At 43.3% G+C, this 23,822-nt stretch overlaps 2 pseudogenes; one reads left to right on the top strand and one right to left on the bottom strand.

Moving 5' to 3' along the window:
- LOC129557885 (acidic leucine-rich nuclear phosphoprotein 32 family member D-like) overlaps window positions 1–23,822 on the bottom strand; it is a 146,874-nt pseudogene that overhangs the window by 59,065 nt on the left and 63,987 nt on the right.
- Window positions 1–23,822, top strand: part of LOC148774936 (acidic leucine-rich nuclear phosphoprotein 32 family member D-like) — a 147,889-nt pseudogene that overhangs the window by 64,884 nt on the left and 59,183 nt on the right.

Here is a 23,822-nt window from a genome sequence, read left to right as displayed (position 1 = left end):
AAAGAGAGGAAGCAGAAAATAAGTAAAGACATTAACAGATTCGTTTTATTTACTTATTTTTTTTTTGTAATTAATTTATTTTTTATTGGAGGCAAATTATTTTACAATATTATATTGGTTGGTTTTGCCATACATTGACATGAATTTGCCCCGGGTTTACATAAGTTCTCCCTCCTGAACCCCCCTCCCACCTCCCTCCTCACTTTATCCTCCCTCTGGGTCATCCCCGCATGCCAGCTCCGAGCATCCTATAACATGCATTGACCCTGAACTAGTGATTCGTGTCACATATGACAACATACGTGTTTCAATGCCATTCTCCCAAATCATCCCACCCTCACCCTCTCCCATAGAGTCCCAAAGACTGTTCTATACATCTGTGTCTCTTTTGCTGTCTCGTATACAGGGTTATTATTTGCATCTTTCTAAATTACATATATATGCGTTAGTATACTGTATTGGTGTTTTTCTTTCTGGCTTACTTCACTCTGTATAATAGGCTCCAGTTTCATCCACCTCATTAGAACTGATTCAAATGTATTCTTTTTAATGGCTGAATAATACTCCATTGTGTTTATGTACCAAAGCTTTCTTATCCATTCGTCTGCAGATGGACATCTAGGTTGCTTCCATGTCCGGGCTATTATAAACAGTGCTGCAATGAACATTGGAGTACATGTGTCTCTTTCAATTCTGGTTTCCTCGGTGTGTATGCCCAGGAGTGCGATTGCTGTATCATATGGGAGTTCTATTTCCAGTTTTTTGAGGAATCTCCACACTGTTCTCCATAGTGGCTGTACTAGTTTGCATTCCCACCAACAGTGTAAGAGGGTTCCTTTCTCTCCACATCCTCTCCAGCATTTATTGCATGTAGACTTTTGGATAGCAGCCATTCTGACTGGTGTGAAATGGTATCTCATTGTGGTTTTGATTTGCATCTCTCTGATTATGAGGGATGTTGAGCATTTTTTCATGTGTTTGTTAGCCATCTTTATGTTTTCATTGGACAAATGTCTGTTTAGTTCTTTGACCCATTTTTTGATTGGGTCATTTATTTTTCTGGAATTGAGCTGCAGGAGCTGCTTGTATATTTTGGAGATTAATCCTTTATCAGTTGCTTCATTTGCTATTTTCTCCCATTCTGAAGGCTGTCTTTTCACCTTGCTTATAGTTTCCTTTGCTGTGCAGAAGCTTTTGATTTTAATTAGGCCCCATTTGTTTATTTTTGCTTTTATTTCCAATATTCTGGGAGGTGGGTCATGGAGGATCCTGCTGTGATTTATGTCGGAGAGTGTTCTGCCTACGTTCTCCTCTAGGAGTTTTATAGTTTCTGGTCTTACATTTAGCTCTCTAATCCATTTTGAGTTTATTTTTGTGTATGGTGTTAGGAAGTGTTCTAGTTTCATTCTTTTACAAGTGGCTGACCAGTTTTCCCAGCACCACTTGTTAAAGAGACTGTCTTTTCTCCATTTTATATTCTTGCCTCCTTTGTCAAAGATGAGGTGTCCATAGGTGCGTGGATTTATCTCTGGGCTTTCTATTTTGTTTCATTGATCTATATTTCTGTCTTTATGCCAGTACCATACTGTCTTGATGACTGTGGCTTTGTAGTAGAGCCTGAAGTCCGGCAGGTTAATTCCCCCAGTTCCATTTTTCTTCCTCAAGATTGCTTTGGGTATTCGAGGTTTTTTGTGTTTCCATACAAATTGTGAGATTATTTGTTCTAGTTCTGTGAAAAATATCATTGGTAGTTTGATAGGGATTGCATTGAATGTATAAATTACTTTGGGTAGTATACTCATTTTTACAATATTTATTCTTCCAATCCATGAACATGGTATATTTCTCCATCTATTAGTGTCCTCTTTGATTGCTTTCAGTAGCATTTTATAGTTTTCTATGTACAAGTCTTTTGTTTCCTTAGTTATATTCCTAAGTATGTAATTCTTTTCATTGCAACAGTGAATGGAATAGTTTCCTTAATTTCTCTTTCTATTTTCTCATTATTAGTGTACAGGAATGCAAGGGATTTCTGTGTGTTGATTTTATATCCTGCAATGTTAGTGTAATCATTGATTAGCTCTAGTAGTTTTCTGGTAGAGTCTCTAGGGTTTTCTGTTTAGAGGATCATGTCATCAGCGAACAGTGAAAGTTTTACTTCTTCTTTTCCAATTTGTATTCCTTTTATGTCTTTTTCTGCTCTGATTGCTGTGGCCAAAACTTCCAGAACTATGTTGAATAGTAGTGGTGAGAGTGGGCACCCTTGTCTTGTTCCTGACTTTAGGGGAAATGCTTTCAGTTTTCACCATTGAGGATAATGTTTGCTGTGGTTTTGTCATATATAGCTTTTATTATGTTGAGGTATGTCCCTTCTATAACAGATTAGTTTTGGATAGTAATAAATGTTATGAGATACAACTAAGCATCCTGTAGGGAAAGGCTTAAGGGTCTTGGTAAACAATACGGATTTTATTCAAAGTGAAAAGGTGTGCCATTGAAGCATTTTAATTAAGGGATTAACATGAGTAATTTTCCTTTTTAAAAAAGTATTCTGCTGACTATGAAAATGGATTATGAAAATCAAGAATGCACACAGAGAAGCCTATAAAAAAGCAACTGCATTAATACAGGTTAGAGATAATAATGACCAGGACTCAGGTGGCAGTTGTAGAGATGGACAGGAAAGGGAAAATTCAGGATGTCTTAAAAGTAGACTCAGTACCACAGACTTCGAAAATGAACTCATGGTTGCCAGAGGGAAGGGATATTTGAGGACTTTGGGAATGTCATGCACACACTGCTATATTTAAAATGGATAACCAACAAGGACCTACTGTACTGCGCATGGAAATCTACTCAGTGTTAAGTATCGGCCTGGATGGGAGGGGAGCTTGGGGGAGAATGGATACATGTGTGTGTATGACTGAGTCCCTTCACTGTTTGGTTGAAACTGTCACAACATTGTTAATTGTCTGTATCCCAATAAAAAATGCTTTTGGTGTTAAAAATAAATAAAATTTTATAAGTAAATACTTCAAGATAAAAATAGAATCAGTAAGACTGACATACTGGATGGGATAGTGACAGGAAGGGGGTGAATGAAAGATGACTCCTAGTTCTTTGGTTAGAGCTGCAAGGTGGAGTCAGGGCCATGTACTGTGGTGGAGAAAACTGGAGGAAGAATAGATGCTGGAGGGGAAAACCAAGAGTTCTGTTTTGCACAGGTTTAAAGTGTACGTTACCCAAGTGAAGATGCCAAGTAAGCAGCTGGATATAAGTCTAAAACTCAGTTCAAGACTTTGGCCTGAGACCAAAATGTGAGAATCATCGAGATGTAGATAGAAGCCATCAGGTTATAGGAGATCACCTTGGGAAGACTGGAGAGAGAGAAGTTATGTAGAAGACAAAAGGTCAGGAAAGGAGACTAAGAATGAGAGGCCAGTGATCAAACAGGAATATCCAGGGAATGTGTTGAAGAAGCCAGGAAAGAAATACTGTATAAAGGAAGGAGTCCTTAAACCAGTTAAATGATGCTTGAAGGTCAAATCAGATGATGACTAAGGAAGTCCATTTGATTGGACCACGTGGAGGATACTGAGAAGAACAACTTAAAGGGAATTTCCTGGCCATCCAGTGGTTGGGACTCCATGTTTTCACTGCCAGGGGCCCAGTTTCAATTCCTGGTCAAGGGACTAGTGTGGTGCGGCAAAAACAAAAAACCACCACCAACAACAACAAATGGAGTGGGAGGGGAGGCAACCTGGAATGGACTGGAGAGTGAATTGTAAACTTGAATTTTTAGCAGCTGGAAGATTAGATACTTTCAATGACCCTCCCAGTGTAAACAGTCAAAAATCATCTTTGTGATTGTATTGCTAACCTGGCATGATCTTAACAAAGGTCAAAAACAAAGTGAAAGCAAGAAACACTGGTGATAAGGTAGCACCAACATCAGCTTCTCTTGAGTTTTTTGAATCCTAGATTTGGGGGGCAAGAAATTAAACTTAAGGTCACAGTATCAATTGGAGACTGTGATAAATCTCTGCAGAAAGCTGGGACTTCAATGGCAATGTAAAGGAGATGGAAGAAAAGAAACTCACGCGGAACAAGACATCAAAGAAATCTGAATCCGAGTTTAGCACTGGTTGGCAGGAGTATGGTGGAATTTCCCCCTGAGAACGTGTAATGGCCTCACAATACATTTTTTGGTCCAAATATATGCTGCATGTGATCTGAACCTTAAGCCAAGAATATAACTCCAAGTGTCCTGAATTGCTTGTTACTCCAGGCAGTTGTCAGAAGCAAATGTACATCTTTGGAGGAAAGCAGTCTAATGTTGGGAAAGACTGGGGGCAGGAGGAGAAGGGAGCGACAGAGGATGAAATGGTTGGAGGGCATCACTGACTTGATGGACATGAATCTGAGCAAACTTTGAGAGATGGTGAAGGAGAGGGCAGCCTGGCGTGCTGCGGTCTGTGGGGTTGCAAATAGTCGGACCTGACTTAATGATTGAGCAACAACAACAACGTTAATTTAGGTGCCAAGGAATTTCCACAGAGAAATTTCCAACAGAAAGGAGCAGTTCATAGTGAAAGCTAGCAACACACACACTAAAGAACAGGACATCAGGAGTGAGAGTCTATTCTCCAAGGACTGAAGATTTTTAGAGTTAGCACACAATATAAAATAACAATTAACATGTTTAAAGAAATCAAAGAAGGTGTTAGATGTATAACACGATACAGAGAAAAATCACTAGGCAGGTTTGAAAAAAAGAGGCCTACCTGAATGTCTCGATATGAATGTTTTAGTAACTGAAATTAGAAACAACAGATTAAACAGAACTGAAGAGAGACTACTGAACTGAAATACGCATGCTCAGTTGTTTAGTCAAGTCTGACTCTGCAACCCTATGGACCCTAGCCCACCAGGCTCCTCTGTCCTTGGAGAAATTTATGTGGTGATTTTTAAAAATTTATTTTTTGGCTATGCTGCATAGCATGTGGGATCTTACTTCCCCAACCAAGGGTGAAACCTCTGCTTCCTGCAGTGTAAGTGTGGATTCTTAACCACTGGACTACCAGGGAAACCCTGTATGGTGATCTTAAGTGTTTAGAATTATCTGATATTCTCCTCTTCAGGAGGTGGAGCTTCATTCTCCTTCCCTTAAGCATAGATCAGCCTTCTTGATTTGCTTGTGAGAAACTGAATAAAGTGGAACTGAAGGTGTGTGATTCGGGGACTGGGTCATAAAGGATACCATGGCTTCCTGCTGCTGCTTTCCCTGTCTCATACCTCAGCTTGGGGAAGCCAGCTGGTCTGTTCAGAGACTACTCAGGCAGCCCTGGGAGAGGCCCCTGTGGGGAGGAATGGAAGTGAACCAACCTGGAAGCAGCTTTTTCTCCAGCCCTGGTCCCACCTCCATTGATGACAGCCCCAGGGACACTTGACCTTCACCTTGTGAAAGTCACTGAGTCAAAACCACCCAACTAAGTCATTCCTGGATTCCTGTCCCCCAGAAACTGTAAAATGATACATGTTTGTTGCTTTCAGCAGCTAGGTTTGTGGGTAATTTATTATACAGCAGTAAATAAGTAATACAAGATTAATTTGAAGAAATTACCCTAAAGGCTGCACAGGGATAGAAAGCAATAGAAATGAGATTAATCAACATTCCAGAAAAAATAATGGAAACAAAGAAATATTTGAAGTATTAATTGCTTGGAAATCTCTAGAATTGTTGAAACACAATAATCATTATTAGGTCCATGGAGCCCAGTGAATACTAAGATGAATACTTTTTTTTTTAACAGCACTTAAGACATCTTATAGGAAAACTGATGAATACCAGATGGGGAAAAGATTCTTTAACAACACAGCCAGAGAGAAGAAAGCTCAGTCTCAAAGGGATGGCAATTACAGTGAAAGCTGATTTCTCTATAGCAATAATAGAAGTCAGGAGCCAGGGATATATCTTGATTTACTGACTGCAAGACAACTGTAGTTTGAGCATTCTTTGGCGTTGCCTTTCTTCGGGATTGGAAGGAAAACTGACCTTTTCCAGTCCTGTGGCCACTGCTGAGTTTTCCAAAGTTGCTGGCATAGTGAGTGCAGCATGTTCACAGCATCATCTTTTAGGATTTGAAATAGCTCAGCTGGAATTCCATCACCTCCACTAGCTTTGTTAGTCCTGATGCTTCCTAAGGCCTACTTGACTTTGGACTCCAGGATGTCTGGGTCTAGGTGAGTGATCACACCATCATGGTTATCTGGGTCATTAACATCTTTTTTGCATACTACTTCTGTGTATTCTTGCCACCTTAATATCTTCTGCTTCTGTTAGGTCCATACCATTTCTGCCCTTTATTGAGCCCATCTTTGCATGAAATGTTCCCTTGGTATCTCTGATTTTCTTGAAGAGATCTCTAGTCTTTCCCATTCTATTATTTTCCTCTATTTCTTTGCATTGTTCACTTAGGAAAACTTTCTTATCTCTCCCTGCTATTCTTTGGAACTCTGCATTCAGATGGGTTATATCTTTCCTTTTCTCCTTTGCTTTAGCTTCTCTTCTTTTCTTAGCTATTTGTAAGGCCTCATCAGATGACTATTTTGCCTTTCTGCATTTCTTTTTCTTGGGGATGGTCTTGAATCACTGCCTATATATTATGAACCTCTGTGCATAGTTCTTCAGGCACTCTCTCTATCAGATCTAATCCCTTTAATCTATTTGTCACTCCCACTGTGTTTTTCTAAGGGATTAATTTAGGTCATACCTGAATGGCCTAGTGGTTTTCCCCACTTTCTTCAATTTAAGTCTGAATTTGGCAATAAGGAGTTCATGATCTGAGCCACAGTCAGCTCCTGGCCTTGTTTTTGCTGACTGTATAGAGTTTCTCCATCTTTGGCTGCAAAGAATATTATCAATCTGATTTTGGTATTAACCATCTGGTCATGTCCACGTATAGAGTCATCTCTTGTGTTGTTGGAAGAAGGTGTTTGCTATGACCAGTGTGTTCTCTTGGCAAAACTCTATTAGCCTTTGCCTTGCTTCATTCTGTACTCCAAGACCAAACTTGCCTGTTACTTCAGGTATCTCTTGACTTCCTACTTTTGTATGTCAGTCACCTATGATGAAAAGGACATCTTTTTTGGGTGTTGATTCTAGAAGGTCTTGTAGGTCTTCACAGAACCGTTCAGCTTCTTTGGCATTAGTGGTTGGGACATAGACTTGGATTACTGTGATATTGAATGGTTTGCCTTGGAAATGAACAGAGATCATTCTATCAATATGCCAGGAAATTTGGAAAACAGCAGTGGCCACGGGACTGGAAAAGGTCAGTTTTCATTCCAATTCTAAAGAAAGACAATGCCAAATAATGCTCAAACGGTATACCGCACAATTACACTCATTTCACCTACTAGCAAAGCAATAGTCAAAATTCTTCTAGTTAGGCTTCAACAGTACATGAACTGAGAACTTCTAGATGTTCAAACTGGATTTAGAAAAGATAGGGGAACGAGAGATCAAATTGCCAACCCGTGTTGGATCATATAAAAAGCAAGAGAATGCGATAAAATCATCTACTTCTGCTTCATTGACTACACTATAGCCTTTGGCTATGTGAATCACAACAAAGTGTGGAAAATTCTTAAAGTGATGGGAATACCAGAGCACCTTACCTGCCTTCTGAAAAACCTGTGCGCAGGTCAAGAAGCAAGAGTTAGAACTGGACATGGAGCAACAGACTGGATCCAAATTGGGAAAGGAATAAGTTAAGGCTGTATATTGTCACCCTGCTTATTTAACTTATATGCAGAGTACATCATGAGAAACTCTGGGCTGGAAGGAGCACAGCTGAAACCAACATTGCTGAGAGAAATATCAGTAACCTCAGATATGCAGATGACACCACCCCTATGGCAGAAAGTGAAGAGGAACTAAACCCCTTGATGAAAGTGAAAGAGGAGAGTGAAAAAGCTGGCTTGAAACTCAGCATTCAAAAGGCTAATATCATGGCATCTGGTCTCATCACTTCATGGCAAATAGATGTGGAAACAATGGAAACAGTGACAGACTTTATTTTCTTGGGCTCCAGAATCACTGCAGATGGTGACTGCAGCCATGAAATTAAAAGATGCTTGCTACTTGGAAGAAAAGCTATGATAAACCTAAGACAGCGTATTAAAAAGCAGAGACATTACTTTGCCAACAAAGGTCCATCTAGTCAAAGCTATGGTTTTTCCAGTCATGTACGGATGTAAGAGTTGGACTGTAAAGAAAGCTGAGCACTGAAGAATTGATGCTTTTGAACTGTGGTGTTGAAGACTCTTGCGAGTCCCTTGGACTGCAAGGAGATCAAGATGGATTCTAGCAAAGAGGCTTCGGAGTAGGCTGATATCACCTACTAAGGGGTGGCGCCCTCTCCCTTTTTGACCCTGGAGGAGACTTTCTGTACATGTGCAGTTGGGAAGGTCGCCTTGACTTCCAGAGTGAGAACCATGTGGTTTCTTCACCTCTTATCTGGGCAGGCTCAGCTCCTTCTCACTCCTGCTATTACCTTCATCTTAGAGTCTCTGTCCACAGGGGGACAGACTCCAGCTCTCAGCCTGGGGCCCACTACCTCAGAGTGGCATACGTGGAGGGGTGTGGAAGCTCCATGCTGTCTCTCCACACCTCGCACTGGACATCTCACCCATCTGGCTCCTCCTGCGTTACCTCGTTTTATACTAAACCAGGGATCTGGAGGCTCCATATGAAGACAGTGACATCAGATAATGGAAGGGGACCCTTGATGTGCACTTCCCCAACAATCAGTGATGTTGACCATCTGTTCAGGTACCTGTTGGTCATCTGACTATCTTCTTTGAAAATATGTCAGTTTGGGTCCTAGAACACCCAGCACCACGGGTGCGCTCTGCTGCTGCTCAGTGTTCTCCAGTCAGATTCCCTGGATGGGCAGGAACCGAGGCCGAGTTATTTGCTTTCCTGCTGAAGTGAGGCAGAAGAATGAGCTGGTGGGGCCCCTTGACTGGAGGCTCAGGTCAGACAGAACGGCCAAACAACCGTATTCCCTGGCCAGATGGGACCCCCAGCAAAGCCACTGGCTGGGATGTCTGCTCCCGCACATGTTAAGTGGGAACATGGTTCACAGAGGGCCGCAAGCAGGTCCCTGCAAGCCTGGCACCCTGTGTCTATTTGATCCCTGATGGTGGAGCCCTGCCACTCCCTCAAGTAATTTCTTTGAGGCAAGACCCAAACAGACCTCCCCGGAAGCATGTTCCACAATGCTGAGAAAGCAGGATGTCCATTTGGGGTTCTCTTTTTGCCTGCCAGAGAAACTAGGTGGGGGGGGGGGGCGAGGATGGAGGGGCTATGACAGCCTGGGGGAAGAACAGCGTGGTCAGACTGTACTTGCTCCTTCTGCCTTCAAATGTGGTCTTCCGCAGTCTCTGTGGTCCAGATGGGTGCTTCAGCCTCACCCCTACGGCCTACGAGTTTCTCTGTGGAAAGATACTAATTGATCCTCTTGAGGGCTGAAGTGGCTTGAGGCATTGCTCCATCTTTATGAACTTACCTTGGGGAAGATGCTGCTGCAGGTCCAGCTGGGGCACTGGGGCAAGCTCTTAATGGCACAAAAAGTTCGGCTGGTGATGGCAGGATCTGCTAGCATTGGAGGGTCTCCTCTCAGGTGATGGGGCGGGTCCTGTGGCTCACTAGAGGGAAAAGGCCACTGGCGGCAGTAGCTGTGGGAAGTCCTCACTGGTGTGAGCCGTCCTGGAGGCCACCATTTTCTCACCAAGACCTGCCCCACCCAGCAGCCTTGTTGTTGTTGTTTAGTCACTAAGTTGTGTCTGACTGTTTACAACCTCATGGATGCAGCACACCAGGCTCCCTTGTCCTTCACTATCTCCCAGAGTTGGCTCAAATTCATGTCCTCTAAATTGGTGATGCCATCCAACCATCTTATCCTCTACTGCCCCCTTCTCCTCCTGCCTTCAATCTTTCCCAGCATCAGGGTCTTTTATAATGAGTCAGTTCTTTGCATCAGGTGACCAAAATATTGGAGCTTCAGCATCAGCCCTTCCAATGAATATTCAGGGTTGATTTCCTTTGGGATTGATTGGTTTGATCTCCTTGCAGCCCAAGGGTCTCAAGAGTCTTCTCTGACACCACAAATCGAAAGCATCAATTTTGTAGCCCCTCAGAGATGTATACTCAGTAGGTCCGATGTGGGGCCCAGGAATCTGAATCTGAAAGCACACATGATTCTGATGCCTGTGGCCTGAGGATCACACTTAGAAAAACATTCCTACACATCATAGATTCTCGAACCCATTAGGCAGCAAGCACATCTTCTGTATCACAGAAGCACAAATAAGCAGGTGATGATGAGTTGTTTTCAATAATTCTTGAGATTTTTTTTCCCTTTCCCCTTTGTCCCCTAATCTTTGGCTCTGCAGCAGCTTGCCTGTGCTGTGGGGTGGGCACGTGGGAAGTGTGGACACTTACCAGCCAGCCTGGTGGGTGCAGCTCAGCTCCGGGGAGGGACAGGGCAGTTCTGAGTCACCTTTCCTAATGAGCATCGCTTGTTGACTGACTGGAGGGAAGGAGCTCATTATTCATGTTTGGCCCAGGGCCTTCTCTCTTGATTGCAAAGGAACAGAGGCCCCGCGGCTTCCTCCATGTTCACATCTGTGGGGAAAAAAGTGGAAAGATCATCCAAGCAACACTTTAGTTCACCCTTCTCATTGAAAAGAGATTAGCTGGAAGGAAGCTTATGAGGCTGTTTGGCAGAGAATTTTCACACTTGATCTATTCCTTTCTTCCTCCATCCATTACCCCTTACCCAGCCCACCTTGATCCTTTGAATAGGGACATTGTCTGCTCCAAGTCATCCAAAACATAGCCTCTGTTCTTTTGAGCAATTCCTGCCCCTCCACTCCAGCCCCCAGATGCTTCAGAAACATAACCCCTAAGAAAACAGCATGAGGTTAAAGAATATCATGTCAGTATCCCTATTCCTGTAAAAGGGCTGGCCTAAATCCAGAAACTTCATTTCTCATGTTGTCCTTGTTTCAAAATCCTACAGTACATTTTTGTCTCTTGGTAGAACTCTCAAATAAAGCCCCTAGAGCCAAACATATTTGGAGTTAAAAATTAAGTTGGGAAACAGGGTGGAATTTGTGGAGCTCAACTCCGAAGTGCCTTCCTGGACCAGCCACAGCCAGCACTTCAAGTTGATGGTTTCAACGTAAACAACCTTCTTTAATCATGAGACGGCTCTGTACAGAGGCATAGGGGAGGTTCTTCCCTCCCCAGAAGAGGAAGGTTCACTTCATTCTGGCTCCTGGTTCTATAGCCCACAGGGACTGGAAAGGAGAGAAGCCTTAGCTCCTCTTCCTGCAGCCTTGGCTTCAGTTCTCCATCCTTTGCACCCAGGACTCCTACTGGCCCCTGGACAACTTCTGGGCTCACCTTGTATCGATTCAAAAATGTCTGTTTTCATCAGTGGGAGTCCCTTCACTAGGTCTTGAGACACGAGTATTTGCTAAGGTAACACTGCTCAGGGGGTTGGCTCCCATCTGATGTCATTCTAGAATGGATCCCATCATCACGTTTGAAGACCACAGTGCTCCCTTTGAACGTGGGGCATAAGTTTAGATGAGAGAGAAGCTGGGATGGCGAGAGGAATGCCCATCTTTCTTTCTTTCCTTGCAGCTCTTTTTGCCCATTTCTCCATGTTTCTGCCTCGTGGCATCTTTCTCTTTGCTTTTGCTCCTCTGAAGCTCTCTATTTAAGGCTTCCCTGGTGGCTCAGTGTTATTTAAAGAATCCACCTGCCAAGCAGGAGCCTCATGTTTGATCCCTGGGTTGGGAAGATTCCCAGAAGGAAATGGCAACCCACACCCGTATTTTTGTCTGGAAAATCCCATGGATAGAGAAACCCAGTGGGCTACAGCCCAGGGGGTCACAAAAGAATCGGACACAACTGAGTGACTAAGCAACAACAGTCTTGTTTAAACCAGGAGCTCTTATTTTGGCTGCACCACTCAGCTTGTGGGATCTTAATTCCCTAAGGAGAGTTGAACCTGGGATGTGGCGGTGAAAACCCAGAATCCTAACCACTAGGCCACCAGGAAACTCCATTAAACCAGGAGTTCTGAACCTATGGTTCATGGATCCCTTGAATATACAAGAATACGCCTATTTTATGGGGAAAAGCCCACAGTTTTCACATTGTCAAAGTGGACTGAGAAAAAAGAACAGTCATTCTCAACTTCTCCTTTCTCTGCCTTCAACTTCTCCTTCTCGCTGCCCCCTTGGGTTCTGGCTCTTGTGCTGCTGTGACTCTTCCTCCCTGAGCCATGGCTCCCGTTTCTTCTCTCATGTGCTCATATGCTGAGTCGCTCAGTCATGTCTGACTCTTTGTGGCCCCATGGACTGTAGCCCGCCAGGCTCCTCTGTCCGTGGGATTCTCCAGGCAAGAATACTGGAGTGGGTTGCCACGCCCTCCTACAGGGGATGTTCCTGACCCAGGGATCAAATCCCTGTCTCTTTTGTCCCCTGCTTGGGCAGGCAAGTTCTTTACCACTAGCGCCATCTGGAAAGCCCTTCTTCTCTCCTACCTTCTCTCTTTCTCTTTCTGTCTTTGGCTTATTGCCCCATGCCATCCTTTCTTTTTATTCCTGAAAATAGGGTATAATAAAAAGTGAATACTAATAATTGTCACATATTGGACAGTGTTCAGTAAATGAAGGTTTAATTTCCCTAGTTATGTTCTTAATTTTAAAAGCCACTGAACTGGATATTTTTCTCTAAAAAAAAAAAAAAAAAAAAAATTCACGAGGGGTAATTGCTGGCTACTTTTTTTAAAAGTCATCTGTGATGGTTCATTCTACCCACTGTGAGCCCTCAACTGTGAATGAGAGCATAGCTTCCTGCCCGCGGTCTAATCAAACATCGGGAGGGCAATTGCACCCCCTAGTGTCACAGTTTTAGATTTCATGTTGGGTTAGATGAGGAAGTCACCTCCAAAGGCAAGAAATCTAATTATTTAATAGAATTTGAATCTATGAGCAGGATTGCTTTCAGCAGCTTGCTGGTCTATCCCAACTGGGGGGCTTCACAGAGAAAGAGGCAGAGGGAACAGGGAAGGGTCTGACTCTTTGTCATCGGAGCAATACAAGACACCTCAACCATTAGATAGAGTGGATCTTTGTCCTTAAAGAGTACAGACTGCAATCCCATCTTCTGGTGTTTTGATGTTTTGAGATATTAACATTCCAGTATTTTTCTGGCATAATGCTACCATTATGGTAATGTAAAAAATCTTAAATGCATCTTGAGATATATTTAGAGAGTTAGACACTGCATTAATTTTCAAATGATAAAGTTTACTCATCTGGAAAGTGTTCTTTTATGCCTGTATAACATTCAAGAAGAGAAAGAAAATCAACTGACAGAAAATCTCTTGCAAGAATGAGTCTCCATTTTCAGACTTCAGAAACTTCATTTCTCATATTATCCCAAGAGAAGGAAATGGCAACCTACTCCAGTATTCTTGCCTGGAAAACCCCATAGACAGAGAAACCTGGTGGGCTACAGTCCACGGGATGACAAAGAGTCGGATACGACTTAGTGACTATTCCTGCTTCAAACCCCCTAAAGTACCTTTTTCTTGGAACTCTTAGATAAAGAACTCTAGAATAAAAACACAAGAGCCATGCTTATCTGTTTGGAGTTAAAAAATAAGTTGGAAGATAAGGTGGAATTTGTGGAGCTTAATTCCAGAGTACCTTCCTTGGACCAGCCCCAGATGACACCCCAAGGAAAGGAAAGAAGCCTGGGGCAAAGGTCAGCATTAGACACTTCAGGTGGAAGGTTTCAACATAGATATCCACCTTCTTTAACCATGAGACTGCGCTACACAGAAGTGCAAAGGGAGGTTCCTCCCTCCCCAGAATTCTACAGTGTCTAAATGTAAAATCGTTGTTGTTCCCCAGGCGTTCATCTTGTTCCTTTGTAATGTGCAAAACTGAGATCCATCTGGGGATGGGAGAAAGATAGCATCCATGGGAGCCTCGGGGGCCAAGGGAGGAGATGGTTATGAAGGTGAAAAACAACGATGGTGTTAGAGGCTGTTGTCAAAATGCTCCTACATCAAAGCAGTTGCACCGAACTCTCAGACTAGTAAAATACTCAGTTACCAAGGCACTGGGAGGGAACCATATAGGGGCAGTTTATATTGATTGCAGGCCAAGCAGTGGGAAGAAATGAACTTAGCATCTCATCCTTTTTAAGGGATATGGGATGAGGTGGTGTGAGATGGGAGTGGGAACCAACAATTACTGAGCACCTACCGTATGCCACTCGCTGCCTCTCATTTAACCTTCAAAACAGCTCTGGGTGGTAGGTAGTATTAGCCCTAGTTTTCAAGAATCGAGAACTGAGAATCAGGTTAAACGGCATGATTTTTTCATGTTCCTATGATGAATTTTCTGAAGTATCCCACAGTAACTCCCTGCAAAGCTGAATCAAAGGTGTGGTCAACTGTAGTTGTCCAGACATCACTCTCTAAGGACTCTCCATCCTTGCTGATTCCAGCAAGGATGTAGTAATATGGAGAAGTTAATTCCACTCCCACCCCTGCCCCGCCCAGCACTTTCTCTTAGAAAGAATAGAATAAAAAGCTGTAAGGAATAGTCGATGGGCTTCTGGCGGTGAAAGGGAGTTATAACCCCTGGCTCCTAGCTGTCCTTCTGGAATGTGGAGAAGGCAGTGACTAACTCATGTCTCTGGTTTGCTGAGGTGATAGGCAAGGTTAGAGACAGCCGAAGGTTTGGGACCGCGCAGGAAGGGCGGAGCTGCTGCCACCAGAAGGCGCCCTTCGCTCCTTCCTGCACCCCAGACCCGTCCACACCCACCGCGCAGCTCTAGCCCCAGCCTGGTCTCCACCCGCATCTCTTTCCTTTCTCCAGTTTTTCTCTTTCTCCCTGCTCCCACTCCTCTCTCTGAGGATCATAAGGTGGCAATGAAGGAAACCTCCTGGAGCTGCTTTTCCACCGCTAGGCACTTTGTTGTTGTGTCTATCCATGGAGGTCGTTTGACAATTTTATGTGACCTTCACTTTGGGTAAATCTCTTCAGTCCTTAATAACAACATTGCTGGAAATTGTTTCACCAGGGGGAAAATAGCAAGCCCACCATACTATAATTACAACAGGCCTTGCTTTTTAACTTTTAGAGTGACAGCTAGTTAAAAAGTCAATTTCTGGGTGATCACGTAAATGTGCGTCTAAATTAATGGGAAAGGTGTTAACAAAATCTAGCCTTTTTCCAAATTCCTTTTAAAAACGAAACAGTCCAGAATGTTGTAGAAAACAGGTGGGTCTTTTCCCCACATGACAAGAGGAAAGATAGAAGTGGGAAGATTGGGAAGAGAGAGAGGGTCACACAGAGGGTTGGGGTAGGAAAAGAAGTAGGAAGATAAGGAAGATACAGTGGGAGGAGGGCACGGAGTTTGACCTGAGGAAAAGAGGGTGAAAAAGTGATGAACAGAAAAGGGAAAGAAAAGTGGCATAATGGTTCCTGTATTACGTGCCCAGAATGACTTAAGTGGGTAGAAAGTAAAGACTGGGTGTTAGCACCTTAAATTTTCCTTGCCTATGAGGTGAGGGGGAAATCCAGGAAAAGAGTCCTAGAGAAACTGCTAACTCCGCCGTCTTTCTCAGAGCATGTGCTCATCTTCTAGACCCACAGCAGACGAAACTGCAGAAGGAAGGTCCAAATCTGTTCCCCTCACAAGGTGAGTATGCTTCCATCTGCCAGGCTGTCTGCTTGCTTTTCACGTCTCCCCAAATCATCTGCTAACAGCACTCATCATCTGCCATCCTGGCACGAGCCCAAGAAGATGCAGCTAAATTAGAATGTGGGGGAGAGGAGGAGAGCACGGCTAGTTTTCTGCTCTGGAATTTGTGGTAATTCATGAGTCACTGCTGCTGTTTAGTCGCTCAGTCATGTCCGACTCTTTGAGACCCCATGGATTGTAGCCCACCAGGCTCCTCTGTTCATGGGATTCTTCAGATAAGAATACTGGGGTGGGTTGCCCTTTCCTTCTCCAGGGGATCTTGAGGCCTTTGGAGGTCAGGAAAACTGAGATCCTATAGAAAAGGATTCAGGGTTTTGTGCTGGGCTTGCCCAGTCTCTCCTCATTCCCTTTGACCTGGTTGGTGCACTTCTGAACATCAGCAGATTTTTGTGGAACAGTTTTGGGATTCAGTTGAAATGAATGCTCCTCCAAGATAAGACTCTTTAGTTCACTTTTGGTGGTCTGGAGTTCATTTCTTTTTCGATTCAAACAACAAGTATTTGTTGCATGACTTCCACATGCCAGAGCAGGAAACAGGGTGGATTGAAAGATCCCTGCAGTCTCACAGAGATTCTCTTCTCACAGAGCAGGACCGGCAGTAACCAAAGAAATAAACAAGAAATCTATCAGCAAGTAACATGAGCTACACAGATAATTACAAGAAGTGGCTGTAATAGTGAGTGACTGGGTGGTCTTCTGGCATGGGTCGTCTGAGCTGGTGACATCACTCGGAGTACCAGAGGCCCCTGCCCTGCCAAGATATGAGGGGACACATTGCAGGCTGATGCAAAGGCCCCAGCCCAGGACTAACCTTGGAACATATGAGGAACAGAGACAAGGCTCACTTGTCCTGAGCCCAGTGAATGAGCAGAGAGGTGTGGGGTGAGTTGGAAAGGCAGTGGAGGGTAGGGGGGATCACTGAGGCTTTTCTGACTCAAAAGAAGGAATTTGGAATTTTTTTTCCAAGTTCGGTGGGAAATCATTGGAAAGCTTAAGCTTAGGGATAATTTGATCTGGTCTATATTGTCACCCTGCTTATTTAACTTATATGCCGAGTAGATCATGAGGAACGCTGGGCTGGAAGAAGCACAAGCTGGAATCAAGATTGCCAGGAGAAATATCAATAACCTCAGATATGCAGATGACACCACCCTTACGGCAGAAAGTGAAGAGGAACTCAAAAGCCTCTTGAGGAAAGTGAAAGAGGAGAGTGAAAAGGTTGGCTTGAAGCTCAACATTCAGAAAACAAAGATCATGGCATCTGGTCCCATCACTTCATGGGAAATAGATGGGGAAACAGTGGAAACAGTGTCAGACTTTATTTTTTGGGGCTCCAAAATCACTGCAGATGCTGATTGCAGCCAGGAAATTAAAAGCCGCTTGCTCCTTGGAAGGAAAGTTATGACCAACCTAGATAGCATATTGAAAAGCAGAGACATTACTTTGCCAACCAAGGTCCATCTAATCAAGGCTATGGTTTTTCCCGTGGTCATGTATGGATGTGAGAGTTGGACTGTGAAGAAAGCTGATCGCCGAAGAATTGATGCTTTTGAACTGTGGTGCTGGAGAAGACTCTTGAGAGTCCCTTGGACTGCAAGGAGATCCAACCAGTCCATTCTAAAGGAGATCAATCCTGGGTGTTCACTGGAAGGACTGATGCTAAAGCTGAAACTCCAATACTTTGGCCACCTCATGCGACGAGTTGACTCACTGGAAAAGACTCTGATGCTGGGAGGGATTGGGGGCAGGAGGTGAAGGGGACGACAGAGAATGAGATGGCTGGATGGCATCACCGACTCGATGGACATGAGTTTGAGTGAACTCCGGGAGTTGGTGATGGACAGGGAGGCCTGGCGTGCTGTGATTCATGGGGTCGCAAAGAGTCGGACACGACTGAGCGACAGAACTGAACTGAACTGAGCTGATATTGGCTCAGATGGTAAAGAATTTGCCTGCAATGAAAATTCAATCCCTGGGTCGGGAAGATACCCTGGAGAAGGGCATGCAACCCACTCCAGAATTCTTGCATGGGAAATCCCATGGACAGAGGAGCCTGGCGGGCTACAGTCTATAGGGTTGCAGAAGAGTTGGCTGTGACTGAGTGACTAACACATGTGCACACATGTTTGTAAAAGGTTAGGTGGGTTTGTGAAGAGGGAACGAGTCTGGGATCAGGGTGGATACCACAGTGGTAAAACAGAAATTCACAGTGGCCCAGACTTGATGGTGGGGGAGTGGTCGAAGTAGAGATGTGGAGAAGAGGATGGATTAGGGTGCATTGTGCATTGACGGCCCTGAGGAAGATGAAAGAAGAAGACCCGGGAACATTCCTAGATTTTTGGCTTAAGTAACCAAGTGGATTGTGTTGTCCTTTTCTGAGATGGAGTGCTTGAAAGAGGAGCTGGTCTGGATGTGGGAAGGTAGAATCAAGAACTCTCTTCTGAGCAAGTTCATTTGAGATGCCTGTGAAACCATTCAAGTCTTCATCTGGAGTTCTGGGCAGAGGTCAGGGCTGAAAATACCAGTTTGGGGATCCATTGGGCTGTAGGCAGAATCCCCTATTGCTTTTGTCTTCCTCTGATTCCATGTGGCTCAGATGGTAAAGAATCTGCCTGCAAGGCAGGAGACCTGGGTTCGATCCCTCAGTCTGGAAGATTTCCTGAAGGAGGAAATGGCTCCCCACTCCAGTATTCTTGCCTGGAGAATTCCATGGACAGAGGAGCCTGGCAGGCTACAGTCCATAGGGTCACAAAGGGCTGGATACGATTGAGCAACTAATTCTTTCCTTCCTTTTTGTCTTCCTCTGCCCACATTCTCTTCTCCTAAGACCATGCAGCCTTCTTTTCTTGATCTACTGGCTTTTTTTTGTATGTGTGATGACCTAGGCTGATCAAAGTTCTTATTGACCCTGATCATTTTTCCATGTTGGAAATATAGGAATAGGTATCCCCAGTTATACAAACATACACACACACACTTCTGGATCTTACAGCATATATATGTAAATACAGGTTAAAGAAAACTCATTGAATTGAGCAGTTGGGGAGGCTTCCAAAATATCAATATCAAACGATAATATCAATTTTTAATCACCTTTACTGGTGGCTCAGAGGTAAAGAATCTGCCTGCAATGTGGGAGACTCAGGTTCGACCCCTGGGTAGGGACGATCCCCTGGAGAAGGGAATGGCAACCCACTCTAGTATTCTTGCCTGAAGAACTCCATGGACAGAGAAGCCGAATAGGCTACACAGTCCATGAGGTAACAAAGAGGCAGACACGACTGATCAACTAACAGACCCACACCCTATTTCTCTGATGGAAAAACTGAACTGCAGGTGGATCTAGGTTTTCATGTACAGCTTATCGGGGTAGAGGCAGAAACTAAGCCCCATTCTGTATCTCATTTGCTGGAGAGCAGAACTACAGAGACATGGTAAATCATCTAGGGGTCCCTTCATCCCCAGCCTGAACCTGATACCTGCAAATACTCTGCCTGTTGCTGTCATTGGGACCAGAGCAAACAGGAATGAACTGTGACTCCAGAGCCCAGCATTGAGCTCTAGCTCTGACCCTGAGATCCAAAAGAAAGAAGGAAAATGATTATTGAGGATTCTTATGTGGCAAAACTGTGCCAGTGCTCTCCAGGTTTCAGTCTTAATTTAAACAGCAGTCCTGTGAAGTGATTCCTATTATGCCTATTTTACAGATGAAGAAACAAGGGCTCAGACGGGTGCAATGACTTCTTGGTGTTTGGGAATCAAGCCCTGGTCTATTGGAAAGTATTGTCCTGTATTGCTTCACCTTGTCATGTACCCAAGGGCTAGATCTTTAACCAGGTTAAAAATCTGTCTTCGTTTATTAAATGGAACATAACATTTTTTATTTTTATGGGTTTATCTAGCTCTGATATTCTGGATTTTAAATGCATTTGAATGCTTAATTTTCCACTTTTCTAAGAAAGAGTTTTGAATCATATTGTGAGTGACGTGCTTTAGCCAGAGTGTCACTTTCACCCTTTCACTGCAAAAGGGTTATCGCTTGTGGAGTGGATTTGTTACCCTGACACCCAGGAGTGAAAGGTCACTTAGACACAGAAAGGATACAGACATAGCTTCTTTGTTCCCCTTGTTTATAGCTCTTGGTTTCTTCTTCTTTTTCTTTCTTTCTGGGAAATGCTTCTCATTTTCTAAATCCTTGTGCTTTGAAACCAGTTTTGCCAGAGAAATGTCAAACACGGGGTTAAATACGGAATTGATTCTGTTCACTTTGAGCTGCAGTAGCCTGACTGTCACCCCAGACCTCATCATCCTGATGAGAGTTCTGGGATCACCACTTCCTTTGCCAACAGCAAAGGGTTCTTTCTTAATTGATGTTTGCCAGTCTGGATCTTGAAGATCATTCTGATGGTAGAAAGGAAATGCAGCACCCGGCTGGCAGCATGATGTTTTGGTCAAAATCTATCTTCACTGAAGAAATTCTCATGGTGTTTTAATCCCATCCCTTTGGGTGGTTGTCCATTTAAAACATGTTTTAAAAATTTTGCAAGGGGAATATTCTTACTGTTCTTGACAACTATCTATTCATGAAGAATTGTTATTATTCAGTTCAGTTCAGTTCAGTCGCTCAGCTGTGTCCGAATCTTTGCGACCCCATGAATCACAGCACGCCAGGCCTCCCTGTCCATCACGAACTCCCGGAGTTCACTCAAACTCATTGCCATCGAGTCGTTGATGCCATCCAGCCATCTCATTCTCTGTCGTCCCCTTCTCCTCCTGCCCCCAATCCCTCCCAGCATCAGAGTCTTTTCCAGTGAGTCAACTCTTTGCATGAGGTGGGCAAGCCTCCCTGTCCATCACCAACTCCCAAAGTTCACTCAAACTCATGTCCATCGAGTTGGTGATGCCATCAAGCCATCTCATCCTCTGTTGTCCCCTTCTCCTCCTGCCCCCAATCCCTCCCAATATCAGAGTCTTTTCCAATGAGTCAGCTCTTCGCATGAGGTGGCCAAAGTATTGGAATTTCAGCTTTAGTATCAGTCCCTCCAGTGAACACCCAGGACTGATCTCCTTTAGAATGGACTGGTTGGATCTCCTTGCAGTCCAATGGTCTATCAAGAGTCTTCCCCAACACCACAGTTCAAAGCATCAATTTTTCGGTGATCAGCTTTCTTCACAGTCCAACTCTCACATCCGTACATGAACACTGGAAAACCCATAGCCTTGACTAGATGGACCTTTGCTGAAAAAGTAATTACTAATTTTCTATAAAATATATAATGAATGGGGGTTGGATTTTGTAAAGTACCTTTGCTGTATCTATTAGTATGTTCATATGATTTTTCTTCTCTCAGTTGATATGCTGGGTTCTTTCCATTCATTGATTTTGGAGGGTATGCAAGGCTAGAGTTTTGAACTAGATATAGATAGAGTGCTTGATGAACTCTGGACGGAGGGTCGTGACATTGTACAGGAGACAGGGACCAAGACCATCCCCATGGAAAAGAAATGCAAAAAAGCAAAATGGCTGTTTGAGGAGGCCTTACAAATAGCTGTGAAAAGAAGAGAAGCAAAAAGCAAAGGAAAAGGAAAGATATAAGCATCTGAATGCAGAGTTCCAAAGAATAGCAAGGAGAGATAAGAAAGCCTTCCTCAGTGATCAATGCAAAGAAATAGAGGAAAGCAACAGAATAGGAAAAACAAGAGATCTTTTCAAGAAAATTAGAGATATCAAGGGAACAATTCATGCAAAAATGGGCTCGATAAAGGACAGAAATGGTATGGACCTAAGAGAAGCAGAAGATATTAAGAAGAGGTGGCAAGAATACACAGAAGAATTGTACAAAAAAAGATTTTCACGTCCAAGATAATCACGATGGCGTGATCACTCACCTGGAGCCAGACATCTTGGAATGTGAAGTCAAGTGGGCCTTAGAGAGCATCACTATGAACAAAGCTAGTGGAGGTGATGGAATTCCAATTGAGCTATTTCAAATCCTCAAAGATGATGCTGTGAAAGTGCTACACTCAATATGCCAGCAAATTTGGAAAACTCAGCAGTGGCCACAGGACTGGAAAAGATCAGTCTTCATTCCAATCCCAAAGAAAGGCAATGCCAAAGAATGCTCAAACTACCGCACAATTGCACTCTTCTCACACGCTAGGAAAGTCATGCTCAAAATTCTCCAAGCCAGGCTTCAGCAATATGTGAACCGTGCACTTCCAGATGTTCAAGAGGGTTTTAGAAAAGGCAGACGAACCAGAGATCAAATTGCCAACATCCACTGGATCATGGAGAAAGCAAGAGAGTTCCAAGAAAACATCTATTTCTGCTTCATTGACTATGACAAAGCCTTTGACTGTGTGGATCCCAATAAACTGTGGAACATTCTGAAAGAGATGGGAATACCAGACCACCTGACCTGACTCCTGAGAAACTTGTATGCAGGTCAGGAAGCAACATTTAGAACTGTATATGGAACAACAGACTGGTTCCAAATAGGAAAAGGAGTACGTCAAGGTTGTATATTGTCACCCTGCTTATTTAACTTATATGCAGAGTACATCATGAGGAAGGCTGGGCTGGAAGAAGCACAAGCTGAAATAAAGATTGCCGGGAGAAATATCAACAACCTCAGATATGCAGATGACACCACCCTTATGGCAGAACGTGAAGAGGAGCTCAAAAGCCTCTTGAGGAAAGTGTAAGAGGAGAGTGAAAAGGCTGGCTTGAAGCTCAACATTCAGAAAACAAAGATCATGGCATCTGGTCCCATCACTTCATGGGAAATAGATGGGGAAACAGTGGTATCAGTGTTAGACTTTATTTTATTTTTGGGCTCCAAAATCACTGCAGATGCTGATTGCAGCCATGAAATTAAAAGGGTTCAGGAGGGGGAACTTATGTAAACCCGGGGCAAATTCATGTCAATGTATGGCAAAACCAACCAATATAATATTGTAAAATAATTTGCCTCCAAAAAAAATAAATTAATTACAAAAAAAAATAAGTAAATAAAACGAATCTGTTAATGTCTTTACTTATTTTCTGCTTCCTCTCTTTAGACTCAAAATTTCCATTATAGAACTACAACAGGACAACTGTCTATTTGTTCCCTAACATAACTTCAGCAATTATTAGGTGATTAATAAATTCTTATTGTTTGGATCATTCATATTCTAATAGTTCTCTGAACACCCAGTCTTCATGGCAGAAGTAACTACTTCCACATTTGTGCTCAAATAACGCTTTGAACACACCACCATTATAGTACTCAGGTGTCTACAAGCGTATCTCCTTACTAGAGTGTGAACTTTGCAGGAGTGTAAATCACGACATTTTCTTCTTCAAATTAGAATTCTAGGGTCTTATTCACTACCTGATAAGGAATAGGTAAACAAATGCATGTTTACTGAATAAATGAATGAATGAATGCTAATGAACAGTCACAGAGACTTGAAAACTCATTTTCTAAAATTGCTTTCATCAACAGACAAGAAAAACAACATGAACATAACCTCTGGTTCTGGAAAAACAACTAAAACTGTGACAGCAAAATCAAGCTTCTGCAAAAGAACTCCTAACAACGATTAGGACAGGAGAGAGGAAGAAAAGGACTTTCAGGTTAAATGACTTTGATCTCCTCTGTATTTGCTCATCAATTTTAGTGCTGCAGCAATGGCTCTAGAAACAAGCCAATTTCTGACAGTCACGTGGCCCACATAATTATTGGAATTTTCAGAAATGCTTATCATCACATTGAAAAGGAAAGAGACTTCTCTCCTTGTCTTTGTGCTAAGGGTTCATTTGGGATCTATTAAATTGATGACTGAGGTACTACCTGTGCCCTTTGGATTATTACCAATAGTGCCCCTAAGCTGGCTCCACCAAAGCCCAATCTGTCGCCAGAGAACAATGTCCCTTCTGTCCTTGTAGCCAGCAGGACATGTGGGAAATC

The sequence above is a fragment of the Moschus berezovskii genome, chromosome 18, assembly GCF_049115385.1.
Source record: "Moschus berezovskii isolate FMDL1 chromosome 18, NW_MosBer_1.0, whole genome shotgun sequence".
Lineage (NCBI taxonomy): Eukaryota > Metazoa > Chordata > Mammalia > Artiodactyla > Moschidae > Moschus > Moschus berezovskii.
The sequence above is the reverse complement of the archived record's forward strand: the minus strand, read 5'-3'. Positions and strand labels throughout refer to the sequence as shown.